This window comes from Lepidochelys olivacea (assembly GCF_965140295.1).
Source record: "Lepidochelys olivacea isolate rLepOli2 genome assembly, chromosome: 8".
Taxonomy (NCBI): domain Eukaryota; kingdom Metazoa; phylum Chordata; order Testudines; family Cheloniidae; genus Lepidochelys; species Lepidochelys olivacea.
In genome coordinates, this window is record NC_140418.1 from 48,235,498 (window position 1) to 48,254,514 (window position 19,017).

Here is a 19,017-nt window from a genome sequence, read left to right on the forward strand (position 1 = left end):
TTCTCAGCCATTTAAAGGAATCAGAATCTAACACATATCTAGCTAGATTACTTACTAGGTTCTAAGACTCCATTCCTGATCTGTCCCCGGGAAAAGCATCCCACAGACAGAGAGAGCCTTTATTTCTCCCCCCGTCCAACTTTTGAAAGTATCTTGTCTCCTCATTGGTCATTTTGGTCAGGTGCCAGCAAGGTTATCCTAGCTTCTTAACCCCTTACAGGTGAAAGGGTTTTTCCTCTGGCTGGGAGGGATTTTAAAGGTGTTTACCCTTCCCTTTATATTTATGACAGGAGGAAGATGAGGTGAGCCTGGAAGAAAATCCCCACTCTGGAATAGGATGCAGCCTCAAAATTGATCTATCTGTGTGGCGTTCATTTACATTGCTCCAATGATTTGAGTTTGTGGGAGAAATGAGCACTCAGAAGCAGTGGTGTCAGGGAGTTGGCAAGCTCATACAGCTCTTCTAATCGCACTCAGTCCTAACCTACAGGACCCCTCATTCTTTCACTCCTGTGCCTCTCACACAGCTTTGCTGGTGCCTCTCCGTCCTGACCACTGGTATGCCCTGTTCATGCAGTTTTGAGATCAGCTCACAGCTCAGCCACTGAACCTCTGCTGGCATCCTGCTCTTCCAGACTGTTCAGTGGCAACAAAAACCCAGACTCAGGGTCAAATGTGTCTCGCAGGCCAAATGCAATTGAAGGATTTCTGTAACTGTGTTCTACCTTCACCCCACACACCGAAGTAAGGCCTCTGGGAACTACAGGAGCCAGCATGCAACACCCCCTCTTGATCTTATCAGACAGGCCACGTGGATCAAGTTGGAGCATTGAATGGTGGGATCTGTATTGGGTGTAATTTACTCTATTTAATGCAAGTTAGGGGCAGCTCTGAGCCTCCCGTTAGCTTTTCAATTTGCCCTGGGACAGAACAGAATGTGGTACCCCTGTTCTGAGGCCTACATGCTGATTCTCAACTCTCAGGTCCTTTTCATTGAGCAGGGATCACTGTAAATTATTTGTCATCTCTCGAACTGGCAAGGAAACCAGATCTTTCTTGAGTCAAATGAGTCATTTTCTGAAGGGCAAATTTCCTCAATCTGCCCATTCAGTCTTCACAAGGACAGGAGCAGGCCCCACTACATGCATGCTAATGGCAGAGCCCTAGGATGCCACAGGGCAGATAGAGATATGAGGGCTGCGGCTGGTCAGCACTGACTGATGTGCAATGGCAGAGGAGCGAGAGAACCCTAGCTCCGGAATCATATGGAGTCAGAGTTCAAGGCCCATAGAAACCACCAGGTCATCAACTCTGATCTCCTCGCATCGCAGTCTACCAAACCCCACCCTCGTACTGAGCCCAATAACCTGGTCAAGGCTGGGATGCGTTTGGGGAGCTCCAGGTTAGTATAAAAGAGCGTGCTGCAGGTCAGGACTCAGGAGAGCTGTGTGAGGAGAGCTGTGTGACTGGAATAATGGGGGGCGGGGGACAGGACTGCTTGTCACAGGGTAAAATCACCGCTAGGAGTGACTCCTCCTGGCCGCTCAGCGGATTAGCTCCATCCTAGTCTGATGCCCTCTTCTTGTCAGTTGCTCTGCCTGGGCCTCTCTCGCTCTCTGCGACTTAGTATGCTCCCTCTTCGTGGCTTGGCCCTCCAGCCACATCACTGTGTGTTTTCCCTTTCCAGGGGGTATCCAAGTCTCTCCAGATTGACTGGCTGGTCACCTTTCCAGGCCATCCTCTAATTCAATAACATGCCACTTTCCACAGTGGCCTGTAGGGGAACACAGGCCTGCCCACTACTAGAGGCTCCAACACAGGGGCCCTCGCCTTAGCAACCAGGGTCTGCCTACTCCCAGACCCCATTGCCATTTCCCCTCTACGCCTTCCTACTTTCCTCCTCTAGCTCTGGGCTGGTAAGGGGCTACTGTTGTGTCACCAATGCAGATCATGGAGCAAAAGGGTTAAACTCCCAGACATTGACTTTGGCCTTGACCCCCTCCTTCCCCCAGCACTCTCACATTTCTAAGATGTCCCCTGTGCTGAATTCTTATTCAACTTCAAACTGACAAACTGTTTTTAATCTTTTCCTTCCATCCAGCTTGGAGATTGGGAAGCAAAAATCAATACTGGCTGGCAGGTGATCAAGCTGCTTGAGACTGGTGTTGAGGAGGGGTGGGGGGAGCATTGGTGGTGGCGGGGGGGGGAGTTTGACTAAGTACCATGAATTACAGGCTTGTGGTTCAGAGGGCTCTGATTCCTGTAGCCTTGAGCAGGGGAGCTTGGGAAAGCCATTAGAACAATCAGGTCATGAGTTCACAGCTGTCCAGGTGCCTTGAGAGACACAGACAGGAGTATTTCACTGGCACTTAGTGCCTGTTCTCCTGAATAAAGAGGAAATGGGGTTTGGAGGGGATGTAATTAGCACTGAGTATTTGATACATAAAACAACAGAGGGGACTTGATTTAGTGTTTAATAACATTAAAATCATCCTTCGAAATGGATTGGAGGGGGGTGGAAGCTGCCAGATTGATAGCACCTGGAGACTGAGGTCCTCCCCTGATCTGTGGAACAGGTTCAGCCATGGCAAGCTTACGCACAAAGGGCCTTCATTCTGACCTAGACAACTCATCTGTAGGGGAGCTTCACCTCCAAAGCCCATTCAGACCATGGCCTCTCTGCTGAGCTCACCAATGAGAGGGCCAGTTAGTAATCATTTCTGGCTCCTGCCTGACGAGATCCAGACAGAGATCAGAAGCTCAGTTTACCTAGGCCAGTGGTTTTCAACCTGTGGTCCATGGACCCCTGGGGGTCCGCAGACTGTCTAAGGGGTCCACAATGGGTTGTCATTACCATAGAATAGCGGTTTTCAACTTGAGGGTCCACAGATTATGTCTAAGATTTTCAAAGGGGTCTGCATCTCCATTTGAAATTGTTTAGGGGTCCACAAATGAAACAAGGTTGAAAGCCACTGACCTAGGCCTCTAAGCATCTATCGACTAGTATAGTCCTGGGGCCTTCCAGGCTTCCTGAGTGAACTACATTGAATTTTTGTTAAAAGTCCTTGATCCACAGCTACAGAACAATAGTGCAGGCTTTTAGTTCTGAAGGACCCCGGTTCAATCCCCAGTGTGTCAGCCATGATGGCAGCCATCACACCCACATAGGATGTTATCCTGATCTAACTATTTCAGTTTAAATTCACACTTTACCTTATACCAGTATAACTTCCCCATGTAAACAAGCCTTCAGTGTGGCTCAGCTCTCTTGGCTGCCATTCTTATTTATATCCCTCTTTGATACCAAATCCCATATGGGCAAAAACGTACCCATTGTGACCCATCCTTTTGCCACCTCCAGGTCAAACTACTGTAACTCTCCCTGCCTGAGGCTGAATGCCGTCGCCACAAGTAGGCTGAAGTAGATGCACCACACAACAGTAACACAAGCTACCACAACACATCACATTCAGCCTTTGTCAGTTCCCCAAGCTCCTCATTCATTTCAGAATAGAATTGGGAATATTGGTCCTAATCTAGCCAGCCTTAAAGGAATTGGGTCATGGCCGCTTCACAGAGTGCCTCAAAAGAGTCAGAGCAGTCAGGTATAATGCCAGAACATATAACACAATGTGGCACATGCCCATTAAACCTCACAGAGCACTGACCACTTACCAGAGAATATTTTATTTTGTCCCTCAGACTTTCTTTTCCTCTGTGTCTGCCCTCCACTCCCATTGCTTCTGGGCCTCACCAGACACAAGAGCAGGTTGAAAAAAGGAGGGAAAAAAGAATTCTGAAAATGTCACCTACGTTTTTGGGGTAGCCTGAAAGCTGCTTCTCAAAAGTCAAAACATTTTGGTGGACATTAGAACTGCTGGAAAAACACCCCCAAATTTAAATGTATTGCAAATAAGTTTTAATGAGGGGGTTTTTTTCGTGGAAATTCAAAATTTTAGCAAAACTTTCAACCAGCTACACCAGCCACACACGATGATTCCCTCACTGTCGAAACCAAAGCAGGGATAATGAGCTTCCTCATCTCCATCCTTTTCCTCCTTCTGGATGCATTTGTTATGTTTACAGAGGAGGATCTCTAAGATGAAAAACATTTGCATGGGGGTGGGGGCACGACCTTGTGAGGAATGGCTTCTTGTGCATAACTCCCGGACTACAAACCAGTGTAAGCAACAAAAACAGTGGGCCCTTCAGGAAGCAGTGAAGTTTTTTAGGGCTCTCCACAGGGAGAGGGGAGAGCATATCAGTAGGAGTAAGGATTACAGAGCACAGAATGTAGGCTGAATGTCAAGAAGTGCTCCCTGGCAGGAAGATATGTTAGTCTGTAGAATAGCCTCCCAAGCCCAGTTGCCTGGTTCATTTTACGTTAGGCTGGACAAAACCCTGTAGAACAGACCACCGTAGGGAGCAATCCTGCTTAGCCCCCCCGGGAAATGGACTAGATGTGACCAAATCGGCCTTTTCCATCTCGGGCTTCTCTGATTCAAATGACTCTCAGCGTATTTGTTAGCAATGGGTTTGCTCTGGGAGCCCCCCGAGGACCAAGCTGACATTTGAAAATGATCAGTTTAGGAACTTTCCCCCCCCCCCTCCTTTCCTTTAAGTCTCTTATTCTATTGTTACCATTCCTCTGAGCTTTTATCATCTAACTCAGTAAATCTCCAGGAAATACGGCTGTGTTTGTGTTGTCACTTCTGATCAGGGCAATGCCAGCGGGGGAGCAGGGAGAAGTGGCGGTGGTGGTGGAGGAGGCGGGGGGTGGATAAGGGATTGCCCTGGGCCCCACACAGAGCCAGCATGCAAATGAATGCCAGCTCCGTAAAAATAGCCCCAGCAGTCACATTTTATTACAACCAGATTATTGGAATTGGGTTACTGGAAACTGGCAAAAGGGAGAAGGAAACAGAAAGAGAGAGAAAGAGGGACGAGGTCAGGCATAAATTATTCTAACTATTTGAACTTTGAGAATGCCAGTGGGCAGACATCCTTCCTTTGATGTATGCACATTGAAGATCTCTATAAATTGCTGGATGCACTCAGTGTACACTCACTCTCCACCTCTCTGCTCAAGATCACTTCCTTCCTCTCTCCGTTTTTAAAAAAACAAACCCTTTCTTTCTTCATGCTTTATGGACAGCTAGAGAGCACTGTGGAAATTTGACAAGTGATTTTTAAAGAAGTGAGATTTGCATTAGTTTTGGGGAGGAAGGGCACACCCATACACGCGTGTGCACTTTCCCCCTATGCCAGTGCTGTAGGAGTTGTTTATTTCAAAGAGAGGAACTGCAGAACAAGAAAGATGGCAGGGTGTGTGACCCAACGCTGCATTTCTATAACCCCTTTCAATCAGAAGTGCTTTGAAAAAAATGTATAGAGAGAACCAGAATACCCAAAGGGGTAATGTGGTGTAGAGGGTTAATGAGTTTGGGATGATTCCATTATGCACAAGTATGAAGTTACACAGGTCATCCCAAATAAGAGCTAAGGAAACCTTTGTATCAATCTGGCCCCTCATGTCTCCTGTATGTTACCAAAATTGTTTTAGAAATATTTTAGAGCCATGAAGATACACATGCACACACTCCAGACAGAAATACACACACAATTTTTCTAGTATATATCCCATATATATATAGATATAGCATAGTTTGCTCAGGGCTCCATCTTTCAGATCAGTCTCTAACTAGCAGGGCTATGTCTACACTTAACTTGCTACAGTGGCACAGCGCTTCAGTGTAAACTCTCAATACAGCAACAGGGGGGTTCTCCCATTGCTGTAGGAAATTCACCTCCCCGAGAGGTGGGAGCTAGGTCAATGGAAGAATTCTTCTATTGCCCTAACGCTGCGTATAAGAGAGGTTAGGTCGTCTTAACTATGTCACTCCCAGGTGTGGATTTTTCACCCCCTGAGCCACAAAGCTGGGTCCACCTAACTTTTCATTGTAGCCCAGCCCCAGTCTGGTAAATCTGAAGCCACTCCTGCTATCCACAACATCTGGGAGCTGGGAAGGGGGTTCTCTGTTAATGTCATCAGCCTCAGAGTTGTGTTTCTGCCCTTCCTGCAAGTTTTTAGCTGTCACCAGGGAGTCTCCCCTACTTTACCCATCCTTTGAATCTTCCTAAACTGCAAGACACTCCAATGCCAGCTCAGTTTTCCCACTTTCACTGCTGCCTACAGGGTTCTGAACAGAGAGGAGTGAAATTTTGATTAATATGTTTTTCAGTGAAAAATACATATTTGGTGACACCAAAACATTTAACAAATTAGTGTCAATTTTACCAAACTGTTTCATTAAGAAACAAAACTTTAAAAATCTGCCTCCCTCCCCACAAAATGGAAATATTTCATCTTGACATTTTCCAAATGATACATTTCAATTCGTTTGGAAATGACTTTTCATTTTGAAATTTCCTTTTAATTTTATTTTAAAAAGTTGAAAAAAATGCTCAAAGCCAAAATGGCTTGTTTCAGGATGAACAAAACATTTCATTCAACTCCAAATTTTTATTCAACTTTTTAAATCCTGAAAAAAATGAAAAATTATGTTTTCTGATTAACCCCAATTTGTTTTTTTCTCATTTTTTGGAATTACCAGCAAATTGTAAAATCCATTCGATACACAGCTTTAGTTCTGAATAGCAGCAGTTAATCTGACAAGACAAGGTCAATTTTCACTCTGCTGCAGCTTGTAAAAGCTTTGAGCATCAGCAGAAGTGCTAGAGCAGTCTACAGGCTCAGGAATACATTGCTGCTTCGGTTTACATTCAGTTCACGAATGGAATGGTAATTTTTGAACCATAGTGGCTAGACATATTTTCAATTGCTCATTAATTTTAAAAAACTTTCCCCATTTTGGCTGAAATTTTCCAGGTGATTTTTTTAAAACATTTGAATAGAAACAGTTCAGCCTTTTTTTAACACAAGGACAGTTGGGGGAAGAGGCACTTTCTTCATTATAAAAACAAATTCTTGCAACATTTCTTGAACAGATCTGGTGTTAAAACTGATGAGGGACAAATGGGAAAATTGGCAGAGAACTAGCACTCATTAAGAGAAGTGCTTTGAGTGTTTAAGTAAAAACCAGGCCAAAATTTTAAAAAATAAGAACCTAAAATTAAGTCTCCTCTGTTCTGATAACTAGCTTCCCTATATGGGGCAGTATGGTATGACAGTATGCTTATGTATAGGGTAATGTCTAGGATCTTAGAACTCTGCTTTCGGAATGGACATGCTTGATAGGACACCAGACATGGAAAAAGGAAAAAATCCCGATTGTTACACTGTCTTGTCTCTCTCTCTTTCTACACTTGAACACTGAACAGCCTCAGACCACATTTAGGTACCTAAATAAGGTGCTTGCTTTTAAAAGTGCCAAGCACCCAACAACTTCCATTGATGCGCTTACTTTTGAACACTAGCTCACTTCCTTGGAAGTCTAAAATGGATTGAGGAGCCTAGCTTCACGCACCCACACATAGAGGAGAAGGACTACAGAACTAGGCTGAGACCCATGTTCGATTCCCTTTTCTGCCACAGATGTTCTGTGTGACCTTGGGCAGTTCCCCAATAGCCCTGCCTATCCACACAGGGGTGTTGGGAGGACAAATGCAGGAACAATTGAAAAGTGCTCATGTACTACAATAGTGGGGCCCATATAAGAATCTTAGAGATTTCAATATGTTTGCTTTTGATTTGCTGAATTATGAACCTTTGAAAAATGCCTTTCCAGCATTCCCGATACATTTGGCTGGATTTGTTAGTAGTGTTCAGAATGGAGGGGGGCTGTGCTGTCGGACTAACTTAGCTACATCACCCCATCCAAATATTCCTCAGAAACGTCAGGCTTGGTAAAAGGCCAGCTCCTTGCATTGCTGCTATCCAAAGGCCCTTTGTGTACGGCTATGGGCACAGCATTGCTAGCCATGAGTCCCTGGGTTCTGTACCCACCTTTGGATGGTGCAGTGGCCTCACCCATTTCTGCATGAGAGATCTCTCTGTGTATAGGACAGATCTCTATCTCCAAGGAGAAGTTCTTGGCTTTGGTGCCACCTGTCATACAGGAGTTTCCTCACCTCGAGCAAGCCTCAGAGCTCTACAAAGGAAGGATCCTGATGGAGGTGAAAAGTATTCTAAGGAACTCCATGCCAGCTGGGCCTGGGAGCACTCTGACATCTGTTTGGTAGCATATTCTGTGTACCACTGACTCAGAGGCAAGCCCTGTAGGTGCTCTGAACTCTGGGCTCTACAGATGCTAGCCTATGGTGGGGCGCCATTAGATGCTCACACACATTTCTTTTAAGAACAAGAGTCTTGTTTTCTAGGACTGGCATGGAAAGAAAGGCTGCAAGGACCCTGGGTACAAGTAAGTTTGACCTCTGCATCTGGCACTTGTTTGTCATGTGGCCACCCAGTTATCAACTTCTCAGTAGTTCCTCAGGCGACATTTTTGGCAGATGTGAGCACCTGAAGTGAGCAATTTTGTTCTGCTTTTGCCTCTCTCCCTATGTAATAATAATCCATTTATGCTGATATGTCCGTCTCAAGATCTTAAGGAGCTTTCACCTACCTGGAAGCCAAGTCAATATTATTACCCTGATTTTACAGGTGAGCAACTCAGGCAAAGGGAGGCAACAGGGACAGGCAGCAAAGCAGTGGCACAGCTGGAAGGGGAACCCAGGCGTCCTGCCTCCCAATCCTGTGCTTTAGCCATAAGATCGTCCTTCTCCTATTTGCCCCTGCTCTGTGTTCTTTCCTCCCTTTGCCTTTCTTACTATCAAACTCTCTCCCATCCATTTTTCTTAACGATCCTATGTCTCTTTGCTCCCACTTGGTCCTTCCCTCAACCCCTTCTTTTGTCACTGGTCCTTGCAAAGCTCCAGCCTCTTGCTCACGCCTTTCTCTGCCACCCCTCTGGCCCTGTCTCCCTCAGACCATAGCCACCTCCTGGGCGTGGCATGTGCTGCTTCTTCAGGGAAAACAGAGGCACCGGCGCTGGCCACCCCTTCCTCCTCATTGTGATTGGGGTTTCCAGTTTTGGTTGGACATATTCCTGGAGGTTTCATCACATGACCTAATATTTAATTAAAGATTAATCTTTAATTCCTGGAAACTCCAGAACAATTGTGGAGGGTTGGCAACCCTAACTGTGATGCACAATCACAGTGCGGTGCATAGGTACCGGCTCCGTGGGTGCTCGGGGGCTGGAGCACCCATCAGCCACCTGCTGATCAGCTGTTCGGCCACGGGTAGGAGGCGCTGGGGGGAGGGGGCAGAGCAGAGGTGGGAAGAGGCAGAGCAAGCGTGGGGCATGCTCGGGGGTAGGAAGAGGCAGGGTGGGGGCAGGGCCCCAGGGTTAGGGGTGGGGTGGGGCCTCGGGGCAGGGGCAGAGCAGGGGCATAAAGAGGCAGAGCGAGAGTAGGGCCTTGGGAGAAAGGGCAGAGTGGGGATGGGGCCTCGGGGTGGAGTGGGGGTGGAGCACCCACACGGAAAGAAGAAAGTCGGCGCCTGTGGTGGGGGTGAGGGGGTAGGCAGGAAGAGCAGTGAGAAGGGAAGGAGTAGAAACCCTAGACTGCCCTGCTCCAAACCCCCAGGAGTAACCTCCAGTAGCCTGGATGAGGAGCTGCCGGAGAAACCCTGCCCAAAGCCCCTACGCTGCCTATGAATGGCGGTCACTCCAGTGAGTGACACTGAGCAGCAGGGCTGGTCAGTTTATTTTCCCCCCAAACATTGTTTTTTGAAATGAAAAAATGGCATTCTGACCAAAATATTCATTTTGGTGGAAATTTTTAAGTTTTTTCGCCAAAACCTAGAAACTCTACAGTACAATTTTTCAGGTTTTGTTAAAAAATAAATTCAGTTTTGGAAAACTATTTTTTTTTAAAGAACCCAGATGTTGCCAAATATGTTTTCCCAAAACCAAATATTTTCAGATCTTGGTTTATCACCAAAAAAAATCCCAAAATAGCTTGCAGGAAATTTCCAGGGGGAAAAAAAATAAAATTCCCCATGACAAATGATTGGCATTTTTGAACTAGCTGTACTTGGCAGGTACGTGTGACCTTATACAATTCACATCATGTCCTTGTTCAGCCAGCAGTAAAGTGGGGACAGCAATGTTGATTTACCTATCTACAGAGAGGCGGTGTTGCCTAATAGATAGAGCACCTGAGTTCTGCTTCTAGCTCTGCTGGATAACCTTGGGCAAGTCACTTAATCTCTCTGTGCCTTAGTCTGTTGTACCAATAAAATAAAAACCAGCAGGATCTTATTAAAGGGAAAAAGGCAAAATACCACATTTATTGTGAATACAGAAAGAATCATAGTAAGCAGTTAGTTATAGCTATAACATTCCATTCAATCTCATATTTATTCACACATTCATTCATACAAACACACCCACACACACATACACACCCACACACACAGGTTCTGCAAGGTTGTTATCATAGTTACCAGCCTTAGAGTTGCTCATGCCAAGTCACTGGCCAGGTGGCCTGGACATGAGGAGGGAGCAGGGCCTTGTCAGATGCTCATCTGATGCTCCTGGAAGTTGGTTTGTAGAATCAGACCCCAAAGTTCTCACTTTTTAGAGTCTATTTTTATAGGAATTTCTTCCTATGCCAGTCTATGGGAATTGCTTCATCATGCTGTTGCTGAATCAATCAGCAGATAGCACATTCCTGACGGCTCCAAGATGTTATCTTGTTCTTTGGTTCTCCCATTCTTGAGGCTGTTGGGTGGATTCCAGTCTGCCCTCCGGGTGGGGTCCTCTGGTTATTTCCACTTGACGCCTTCTTCAGCCGATGGACACTGGATTCTTAGGCTGGCACCTCCCTGATCATTCAGTTATTATCCACACCAAGCATCCATCCACATACATCCTCTATCTCTATTTTAATCACAATTGTTAATACAACAAAAGGGTGGGGAGTCTCTGGGTGCTGTTTCTGTTGTTAGAGTATTGCTTTGAGTCTCTCTCTTGTGAATTGCTTTGAGAACAGACTCTGTCTTAGAATGTACTAACACAATTAGCAGCTTGCAAGTTTAACACATAGAGGGAGAGAAACAGTACCAAAACCCAAGAGACCTCTTAATTAGTAATACCCTGGAATTTAAACTCTGGGGAATCAAACTCATTTGTGATTTTAATACAGAACTTCTTTAATATGATCCAACAAGTCTCTCTATCTGTAAAATGATGATGGCTACTTTGTCAAGTGTGTTGAGATCTACAGATAAAAGGTGCTCTTTAAGATCTAGGTATTATTACTTTATGGAAGGGGAAGAGCAATGATGATTCCTTAACAATATCTTTGAAAAAGCAAAACAGAGGATCATTAGTTACCATTGTTATCCATCTGCTGCAGCTTTGGGGAACAGAGTTCAATCACTACATCAAATCTGTCCTAAGCTCACCCATTTCCTCACAGCTGAGAAGAGTGTATGGCATAGGAGATCCTCAGGCTACACAGGAGGATAGAAGGGAAGGAATTGTAGGGGAAGGGAAAAGTTTGGCACAAACACTTTCTGTAGAGAGATCAGCTGATTTAAATGGAAAATGAAAGAGAAGATCCCCAGAGTGTGTAAGGAGCTTTCAGCCCTGGCCTTAGGAGATGGCTTAAAACTTCATGTTTGAAATATTTACTCTTCCTGGAGTCTTTGCTTCACAGTGAGGCACAGGAGGCTGGCCTCCTCTGGAAAGAGATCAGGAAACTAAGTGCTCCTGCCGTTTGCGATATGGAGCCTACAGAGCAGACCTGGGAACCCAGAGCTCCATTTTCTGTGTGTGCATGTTACAGATGCATGAGCATTTTGTAAAAGCAGGGTTTTTCTAAGGCACTAGGGTACCAGTTTCTTCTGCCAGGGCTGTTGTGTCAAGTCCTGTGCACTGGCCAGCTCCTGCCCTTCACCCAGAAACCAATGCAGTTCCACCATGTGCTGTGCATGGCCAAGCCTGTAATATAGCAATCTCCCCTCAGTGCAGGATTGTGTGAACCTGTGTTTGCAGCCCCAGACTAGGGAATGCCCTCTGATGCTCAGTGTCACAGTTCAGGGCAACTGCCCCTGTATTTCCCCTCAGTGTTCCAGCAAGGGTACCCGCTCTAGTCTTCTGGCTCCCCAGCTGTTGCCTCTCTTGGGTGGAGACACGTCTCTCCCTTCTGATCAGGATATTTCCAGGCTACATAGCTCCCTGATTATACTGTGAATTCACCAGCAAAGTCACACTGCCTAAGCAAACCGACTTGCTTTCTCACCAGAGACTAAGCTACCACACTGCTCTTTCTAGGAAAGCTTCTTTAGTCTTAGGGTAAAGCATTACAGAGAAAGCATACTAAAAACAAGAAAAGAACCTACATGCTAATAAGCTTACCAGAGATCCCCCCAACTTCAGCAACGGGCTCAGGCAGGTGACTAATCTGTCAAACCCCTAAAAGTTCAGTCCGTCCTTTGCACAGTTCAGGGGCATTAACCTGGTGTTTCCAGGCGCAGGTAATCAGCTGACAGTGGGTTTTTCTCCCCAGTATGGAGCTTCAAACTGCCTCCCGAGTACCTCCAAGGAAACCCATCTCACCAGAATTGTCCCAAACAGTTCTTTGGAGTTCCTGACATTTCTCCAAGGTTGGTGTTAGTCAGTCTCCTAGAAAAGTTACATACAATCCTACAATAAACAATTGCATTGTAACACAATGAACCCCAAAGGTTTTAATCTTAATTCCATAAGATTTAACCAGGATATTTCAAGGAATTCCCCTCTGTCCCATTCAGAATCACAGTTCCCTCCCTGGTACCACCTTGCCCCAAGGGGGACATGATCCGCTAATGGTCTAAATAGCTCTGAGGGGGTGGAGTCAAAACTCTTTCCATTCTCCACCCCTGCCTGCCCACTTGCAGCACACAGAGTGGTGGGGGAGGGGAAAAAGGGGGACAGTAGCATTCAAACAGGGTTTGCTGTCCCTCTGCTCTGTGACCTATAATGTAGGTCAGCCATGCAAGGAAGCAAGGAGGTAACTTATATCCCCTTACACCCCTGCACAGGTGCAGGGTGTAAGAGACAATCTTGCCTGCCAAGTGCAAAGTGCTTTGGCATGAAAGTTGGTATATTAATGTCAATTATTATCACAGAATATTGTAGTTCAGTGCAACATTATATGTTGGGGCAGCTATTTTATTGGAACCTGATTTACACTAATGACAAGTGTTGCTTTAACTGGGACAGCATTGACATAAATTTAGCTGATGCCAGGTAGTCTAAAGATGCTAACAACAGTAGGTGACTGAGTCTAAGTGCAGGTTGACACTTAAAATGCTGCATTGACACAGGTGCCCCAATGCAGCTGCACTGCTGTAGTGCATAAGTGAAGATGCTCCTATGCTGATGGGAGAGAGCTCTCCCATAGGCATAGTTAATCCACCTCCCCAAGAGGCGGTATCTATGTCAACAGGGGAAGTTCTCCCATCACCATAGTGCTGTTTACATGGGGGGGTTAAGGTTGGTATAACTACGTTGCTCGTGGGGGGGCGAATTTTTTACACGCCTGAGCAACATAGGTATGTAGTGTAGACCTGGCTTAAGCTTACATACACAACTTGCTAAGTAAAGACCAAGGGGTACAATACACAGGGCTTTAATGCAAAAGTTGCCACATAGATATTAAGGTGGCATCTTTGTTTCATTGCTCTTGGTAAGAGACAACTGGGTTCTGGTGAGCTCAGTCAAGAATGGCAGTGGTAGGGACTGGTGACCCCAATACTTCTAGATTAAGGGATTTGCATGTCCTATCTGTAGGCTTGGAAGGATTCAACTTTTATCGGTAAATGTCAGCAAACGTCGATTTCATCATACCCACGCAAACCAACGAAAAAAATTTCCAATGATAATAATAACCGAAATTTACAGAAAGGCAAAGCAAGAAAATTGCTGCTTGAGAACTCATTAGAGTTGGATTTAAGGCTAAAATTGTGACACATGATGTTGGCAATTTGTGTTTTAAAGGTTATAAAGCTTTAATTTTTTGAATCTCAACATCTACTGTCATTAAATAATTATTGGCTGACCCTCCATCATTTCCCAGAACTGTGAACATTTAAAATCCATAAAAATTGAAAAAATGTTTAAAAAGAAACTGTGATATTATCCACCAAAACTGTAAAAGAAAAAAAAATCAAATTCTGCCACACCTATCTCTATGCCATTTTTTTTGCAAGCAAGCAGACACTAACTCCTTTTGTTGTTGTTGTTGTTTTTTAACCCTAGTTTGCCTCTTTTTTCTTTAAAAAAAATCTAGGAAATTCCCACAAAAGCTACATGAAGAGAACATTAAGATTAATTATATAACAGGAGGGAGAATTGGGTAGTGGAAAGGCAAATGTACATGAGGAGCTCTGGGCTCTGTTCCCAGCTCTATTTGTCTGTCTTTCTAGCTCGCCTTCTCCAAAGGTTCCCATCACTTTTGTATTGTAGTGCTAGTCTCTGCCGCTCACTCACTCTGTGGCTTCCAGTGCCCACATCCCTCCACCTCCACCTATTGTGCTCGGTATGATTGAGGTGTTGTTAGAGGAGGTGTTGGAACAAACTGATATATTAAACAGTAATGTTGCCAGAACCAGATGGTATTGACCCAGGAGTTCTGAAGGAATTCAAATATGAAATTGCAGACCTACTAACTGTGGTATGTAACCTATCACTTAAATCAGCTTCTGTACCAGATGACCAGAGGATACCTAATGTGACATCAATTTTTTTAAAGGTTCCAGAGGCAATCCGGGCAATTACAGGCCAGTAAGCCTAACTCCATGTACCAGGCAAATTGGCTATAATAAAGAACAGAATTATTAGACACAGATGAACATGATTTGTTGGGGAAGAGTCAACATGGTTTTTGTAAAGGGACATTATGCCTCTCCAGTCCATTAGAATTCTTTGAGGGGGTAAACAAATACGTGGATGTTGTCAAATGATTTCTGAAAGTCCAGTGTATATAGTTAACTTGGACTTTCAAAAAAGCCTTTGACAAGGTCGCTCACCAAAAGTAAGCATACATGGGATAACAGGGAACGTTCTCTCATAGACCAGTGACTGGTTAAAACATAGGAAACAAAGGGTAGGAATAAATGGTCAGTTTTCAGAATGGAGAGAGGTATATACCAGTGTCCTCCAGCAATCTGAACTGGGACCAGTGCTGTTCAATATATTGATAAATGATCTGGAAAAAGGGGTAAACAGTGAGGTGGAAAAGTTTGCAGATGATTTTGCTGATACAAAATTACTCAGGATAGTTAAGTCCCAAGCAGACCGTGAAGAGTTACAAAGGGAGTTTACAAAACTGGGTGACTGGGCAACAAAATGGCAGGTAAAATTCAATGTTGATAAATGCAAAGTAATGCACATTGGAAAACATAATTCCAACTATACATACAAAATGATGGGGTCTAAACTAGCTGTTACCTCTCAAGAAAGATCTTGGCATCACTGTGAATAGTTCTCTGAAAACATCCTCTCAATGTGCAGCAGCAGTCAAAAGATCTAACAGAACGTTAGGAATCATTTGAAAGGGGCTAGATAAGACAGAAAATATCATAATGCCAGTGTACCAATGCATGGTACATCTGCACCTTGAATTCTCCATCTAGTTCTGGCTGTCGCATCTCAAAAATGATATTTTGGAAATGGAAAAGGTAGAGAGAAAGGCAACAACAATGATTATGGGTATGGAACAGCTTCCATCTGAGGAGAGATTAAAAAGACTGGGACTATTCAGTTTAGATGACTATGGAGAGATAGGATAGCAGTCTATAAAATCATGAATGATGTGGAGAAAGTGAATTAGGAAGTGTTATTTACCCCTTCACATAACACAAGAACCAGGGGTCACGCAATGAAATTAATAGGCAGCAAGTTTAAAACAAACACAAGGAAGTACTTTTTTACACAACGCGCAGTCAAGCTGTGGAACACGTTGCTGGGGATGTTGTGAAAGCCAGAGCTATAACTGGGGTGGGGTGGGGTGGGGTGGGGAGGGGGAGGGGGAGAGGGAGGGAGAGATCGCTCAGTGGTTTGAGCATTGGCCTGCTAAACCCAGGGTTGTGAGTTCAATCCTTGAGGGGGCCATTTGGGATCTGGGGCAAAACTTGGGGATTGGTCCTGGTTTTAGCAGGGGGTTGGACTAGATGACCTCCTGAGTTGCCTTCCAACCTTGGTATTCTATGATTCTATGAATTGCATTCAGAAAAGAATTGGAGAAGTTCGTGGAGGTTAGGTCCATCAATGGCTATTAGCCAAGATGGTCATGATGCTACCCCATGCTCTGAGTGGCCCTAAGCTTCTGTCTGCCAGATGTTGGGATTGGACGACAGGGGTGGATCACTTGAGGATTGCTCTGTTCTGTTCATTCCCTTTGAAGCACCTGGCATTGCCCACTGTCAGAAGACAGGACATTCCACTAGATGGACCATTGGTCTGACCCAGTATGGCCATTCCTATGTTCTTAGGACAAGGAGGTAGCTTTCTGGATTTGAACAGGGTGGGGAGGGTTATTCTCCTGGGCAGAATTCTAATGCCAAAAGGGACCACTATGACCATCTAAACTGACATCCTCTATAACACAGGCCATACAACTTTCCCAAAATAATTCCTATTTGAATTTTTTAAACAAAACATCCACTCTTGATTTTAAAATGGCCAGTAATGGAGAATCCACAATAACCCTTAGTAAGATGTTTCAGGGATTATATGCCCTCATTGTTAAAAATGTACATCTTATTTCTAATGTGAATTTGTCTAGCCTCAACTTCCAGCCATGGGATCTTGTTACACCTTTGGCTGCTAGATTGAACTGCCCATTATCAAATATTTGTTACCCATGTAGGTACTTAGAATGTGATTGTCACCCCTTAACCTTCTCTTTATTAAGCTAAATAGATTGACCTTCTGGAGTCTATCACTATACAGCATGATTTCCAGTCCTTTAATCATTCTTGTGGCTCTTTTCTTAACCCTCTCCAATGTCTCACCATCCTTCTTGAATTGTAGACACTAGAACTGGAAACAGTATTCCAGCAGCAGCCGCACCAGAGCCAAATACAGAGGTAAAACAACCTCTCCACTCCCACTCAAGATTCCCCTGTTTATGCATCCAAGCAGACATGCCAAATGATAAAGGCAGGTGTCATCAAGGTGATAAAATATTAGCTCTGATAGGTAAAACAGAGCTGACTGGTGAAGGGCTGCAAGAGAACAGCTCTCTTTTGATGTGGTGGAGGATGGGAACCAGTGGAGTGGACACAAAGATGTGGTCAGATCAGTCAGGCAAGAAGATTACCCTAGCCGTAGCATCCAGTTTCTCCTCTAGAACTGAGCCTACAGCCTAGACAGGACTGGATCAAATTGTGCTGGGACTTCTTGTGCTCCTCCTCTTCATTGGAGCTTCTACTACTGTCTCCTGTGCTGAACAGCTGTTGGGCTGACTGGGGTTAAGCTGGTGGTTTTAAAAAACAAAGTCAGGGTTTAGGAGAAGTTCCTAAATGAATCAGAGACGGAGGAGAGAGGACTTTACTTTTAATGGGAGTGCACACAAGGCAGCGGCATTATGCAGCATAATGTCAGGGGTGTTTGAGTGGCAGCCGGGCCAGCGCTGTGCCCATTTACCGCTCACTTCAGCCAAATGACTGGTATAATTATCTCAGGCCACCGTATCATCATAAAGCGCCTTGCCACTGAAATTATAACATGTCTCCTTTAATTATGTTAATTGTTAATAAGGATTCTAATTTCGGGTTCATCTTTCACCATTTAAAAAAAAAGCCAGCGCTTTTCCAACTTCTCTGGAATTTCTCTCCCAAACAGCTAATTGAAACATTCCTTCAATTTGTGCCACTCTGTTTTGACAGTGGTTTTGCCCCTTGTCATAAAATCAATGGTCTTCCCCCCCCCACCCTCCTCACACTGTCTCTTCTCTCACTGTAGGGGCTCCTTTTCCCAGTCGAAGTCTTCCTCAGATCATCGGGGTTAAGTGATCTTTTCATACCGCCCGGTCAGACTGTCAGAAGGCATTGAGTGGCTTTTGAAAATGAGCCATGCTAAGTGGACTTGATAGGGGTTACAACCGCCATTATTGCTATCACCACTGTGATAAAATGGAGCAGTAATGATGGGGGACGGTACTTATCACTGTCTTTTTTAGATCACTTAAGATAGTTTGGGTCTGAAGCTTTTTGCCAGAGATAAATAGAACATATACACGATAAATGTTAGCAATGCAGAATCTGTGTGTGCGCGCGTGTGTATGTGTATTGTTTACCTCAAGGTCTAGTGAGAATGGGGTTTATCACAGCGTACCTGTGAGGCAGCACGAAGTGCCACCTGTTGGCCTCAGAGTCAAACAACTTCAAATGAAAAGAGAACATGCTGATCTTTGAAATGAAAGAGAGCCAAGGGAGCACCCTAAGCTTCCCAAGACCTCAGCCTTTTCCAGGAATTATCATTATATGAAAGGGTTCCCTCACCACAGGCGTACCACCTTGGGTCCAGGTCCCCATTTAGTCCTCCCCCTTCTGGGGTAACACAAAGCCCAACATAAGGCAGTCCAAAGTCCTCACAAGAGGGTCTTTGGCCCCAACTCCGGGACACTGGTCTTCACACCCTTGCCTCAGGGCTTTCCAATGTCCTTGTCACCTTCTCTGGACACATGCTACCGTGCTAGCGGCTGGTAGGGGAACCCGGGCTCACCCACTACACAGGGTTCCAGCCCAGGGCTCCTATAACCAAAAGCCAAGGTCTGCACAGTCCTACTCCTTGTTGCTGTTTCCCTGCCTCATGTCTACCAAAGTTTTCTCAAGGCTTCTTCCCTGCAACTTCTCTAGGCTGACCCTTCTTTTAGGGCTAGGATCCCAGGGCTTATTCTCCTCCCTAGGCTTCCTCCTTACCACTGCTCTGTTCCCAGCAAGTGACTGCAGACTCTCTCCCTGAAGCCCCCTTCTGCTGCAAATGTCTTCTCATTAGA